Genomic DNA, 3,699 nt, shown 5'->3' with positions numbered 1-3,699 from the left:
TTTTTGCAAAAGATTCTGCTCTTGGTTGATGATGAAGCAATTGATGTAATTATTCAGAGCGAAAAAGTGTCCGATGCTATTAAAGATATCCAAAACTTCCTTGCAACAGCACAGACACGGGCAAAAGATACAGAGTCAGACTCTTCTCAAAAAAGTGGCAGAGAATCTAGAACACCCTGTCATTCTAGACCAGCATCTCCAGAAAGACACACTCAAAAAAATGAATGAGGTGGATTGTTCAGTGTATATTAATTATTTATTTTCATTTTACTTAAAATATATGTTTTTGTTAAGTTAACATATGTTTTTCTAATCAAGTCTACGTAATTGTGTCTATTATTCAACGTACATAATACTAATGTGTTACTTGATCGCATAACATTTAAGTTAAGTCAATGAGGATCGATATACCTTGTATATCCACAAGGTGGCAGTAATGCAAAAACAGTTGTAATGAAACCGCGCAGAACAAGAAGGTTTCACGGCTTGTGCCTGCTCATGCGCAAGACTTCAAATTTAACTGAAAAAGGCTGTTTTGGCGCCAAGCTGCTGTTTCTTTGAGAGGTAAGACCACTTTTTTCTTTGACTATGTTGTGTAGTATCTATATGTCCAGCATGGTTATATTTTGCGTTTGTCTTACAAGACATGTTATATCGTTTGCGTGTGCTTGTTTTACATTAGTTTTACTGGGTCCTGGACATGCTTATTTTGTGGACTGTGTAAGAAACATTTTTATTGTTTTTTGTTTTATTAAGGGATTAGCTACAGGGGTTCATGGGGTTATTCTTTCAAGGGGTTATTTTTCCATTTGCTTTCTTGGGATTCCTTTTCTGTAATCCGAGGGTCGGAAATATCGAATAGGATAGCATAAAGTGACATTTAAAATCCAAAAAGTCAAGGGCGAAAGCCACTGTGACACCATTGTTCTGCTCTATCAGTAATCTGTATTATGTAAAAATGGTCTGTAAATACAGCATGTTTCCTAGCGGAGTTATACATATCAATGTAGTTATAAATTACAGTTTGTGAAAGTACACACTTAATTTTTTTAATAAAATTATTCAAGACATATGAGTGGACAGACAATGGAGGTCGACAGACCTGGTGATAATTGCTTCTATAGAAAGTTAGCACATGGCAGTGTCAATCTCTTGCTTTTCTTCTGAGTAGTATTTTATTTAGTTGTAATTCAAACAATAATTTGCTTCTTGAAATTAAGTAATGAATTTCTTGTTTTACTTTATAAATCTCAGATCCTGCCTTTACCTGCTCCCTCCTATACTGATGTGGTGTATGTGGTACTGCTGAGCTTGTATGTGGTATGTGAACTGTTATACTTTTAAAAACAAAACTGTTTTATAAGTTAAGTTTTCTTTTGTGACCCATCCCATGCCCCTGTTATTTCGTCTCCACATCTGAACCATGGTAAAGGTTGCAGTTCAAGGGCCTGAGGCATGAAATTCTTTTCAGATCAGCTGTGATCAATATTTTTTGGAACTTGATAAATAACAATAAAAGCTGTAATGGCTCCATTAGCATTTTGTGTAAATGTTTGTGTTAAAATTATAGCTTTAATGAGGTCTTTCTACATTAGTTTTAGTTTGTATATGTGTACATATAGTATGTATATTTACAGTACAGTATGTTGTGTTTGTTGACATATTTTCAGGTGGAAGCAGAATATGTGAGGATTACTACTGCTGCACATGTTCCAAGGCTTTTTACACAACTTGACCAATACACTGACCAGCTCATAAAAGTCTTCAAGAAAAAAGGAGGCGTTGCAGGGAAGAAAATTAGACAAACTTTGGCCCCAGCCACACAGGTGCGTTATTCTGTTGGTAGCAAAATATTATGGCTAATAAGATCATTTTCAAATTTAAACAGCTAGTGTATGGTAGCTGCACAGTGCACTTACATTTATATTAAGCAAGACAAAGTTTGGTACTCAAAACGTTGGAAAATTTAAATTACCTAAACATATGTAAAATCTGATCCCTTGATTTAGGTTAAACCAGAAGTGAATGTTTTTATGTTATGTTTTGAATGCAAAAAAGATGATGTATTAGTTTGTCTTTACCTCCATTATGGACATATATAATGTGGTGGAAACCCTGCCCAACAGGTTAACTATTCATGTCCATGTGATGATTAGTTGGTCTTGTGTACATGTCTATCTGTGCAGTGGCTATGTCATTCATTTTGCGTATAATGTGAGTTTCTGTCATCCTAAAGTATTTCTGTTTTCTCTTCCTGTATCTCTGCCACTCTCTACAGAAGGAAACCATTGAAAAGGGGAGGGAGTGTGTCCTCAGGGCACTACCTTTTTACCTGAATGAAGACCCAAGCATCCTCTTCAAAGAATAATTGGTTGGTAATTTTAGTTTTGGTTTAATACAGATAAAAAACTAATTTTGAATAACTAATGTTGTTGCATGTTGTAATGTTGTTGTTGTTGTTGTAATTTGCATGGAACCTGTTTAAATGTTTTGGGAAATCTTCTTGTATACCCAAACTATTTATATTTATCGTTGAATCTGTAGTCTGAAATAGTGGCGCACTGGGGTGCATGTTCCTAATATTGTGTTTACGTCATTAAAGGGTAGCTTTGGCCCTTTTTCTTTCTTTTTTTTAAAACTGGATGCCATTTTTCTATGTTTTTGTGTCTAAGCTACAGCTGTTCAGAGGGAGCTGGAACAAATTACCCTTGCTATCTTTACCATCGAAAGAGCTGATGCCAGCACTCCTCCAGCCGATGTGGGTATAACCATCTAGTGTGTCCTGCATGACCTGGAAGACCTGGCCTCTGCATGTGCACTCTTAATGGGTGGGATATATGCACTGAATCTCAGTTAACCTCAAGACTGAAAGCTAAGAGACAATCAAAAGTATTGAGATTTAAAGGATTTAATTGAGAGATGATACTGCACCAGAAATGTTGAAGGGTGGTGTGTATATTAGCGTTCAAGGCATATTGTTATGAGGTGGAAATATGTTCATATTCAGTTTGTGTTACATTGTGTGCATTGTAAAGGTAATTGCAATACATACTAAAAATAAGGGTAAGTTAGGAGGTTGATCTGATATCCCCGTGTTGGTGTTGTTCCCAGATCATCATACTAAATGTTGTTCCAGGATCAACATTGCAAGTGACCAATCAGAATGTTGTGACGTCATACTTTTGCGACTTCGGGAAAAACCGGCGTAAAACAAAAAACTGTACTTAAGCTGCGTGAAACCGCCTCTGTCCGCCGATCAACTGACCCTAACCCTAACCCTTTAATAAACAGTAAGCAGAATTGATATTGTCCTTGCAACATTGGAATTTCATAAATGCACAAATGGCTTGGAATAGAATAACGTCACAACAATGTGATTGGTCACTTGCAATGTTGAACCTGGAACAACATTTTCATGATGGTCTGGGAACAACACCAACACGAGGATATCAGATCATCCAAGTTGGGAATGCAGGATGAATGTATATTTTGTGGACTTTTAAAGACGAACAATTGTTTCCATGTTAAAATGTTTACATCTGAAGTTTTTTGCCCAAACACTGGTAAAATAAATGTTGACAGTGGCAAGTGTTAAATGGTTACTGCTGTGCTGTTGCAAAAAAACTGAACGCTGACAAGCTGTTTTATTGTTAGACCATAATGTTGGCATGTTTTGTTAAAGTTTTATTTGGGATGGTG

At 36.1% G+C, this 3,699-nt stretch overlaps 1 long non-coding RNA gene across 3 annotated transcripts; it reads left to right on the top strand.

Annotated features, from left to right (window-relative positions):
- The first annotated feature begins 450 nt into the window (after positions 1 to 450).
- Positions 451 to 3,362, top strand: LOC146646697 (uncharacterized). 3 transcript variants are annotated; one of them, XR_014908879.1, is made up of 5 exons: positions 476 to 564; positions 1,255 to 1,320; positions 1,671 to 1,826; positions 2,279 to 2,371; positions 2,673 to 3,362. It is a non-coding gene; the product is annotated as an uncharacterized LOC146646697 (long non-coding RNA). The 3 variants fall into 3 exon arrangements; XR_014908880.1 differs by lacking the exon at positions 476 to 564 and adding an exon at positions 581 to 720; XR_014908881.1 differs by lacking the exon at positions 1,255 to 1,320 and having other exon boundaries at positions 451 to 564.
- Positions 3,363 to 3,699: the final 337 nt, after the last annotated feature.

The sequence above is a fragment of the Rhamphochromis longiceps genome, linkage group LG19, assembly GCF_057381845.1.
Source record: "Rhamphochromis longiceps isolate RC_006_pf linkage group LG19, R_longiceps_female_GT1.1, whole genome shotgun sequence".
NCBI classification, from domain to species: domain Eukaryota; kingdom Metazoa; phylum Chordata; class Actinopteri; order Cichliformes; family Cichlidae; genus Rhamphochromis; species Rhamphochromis longiceps.
Note: the sequence above shows the minus strand (reverse complement) of the source record. Positions and strands in the feature narration are given on the sequence as shown.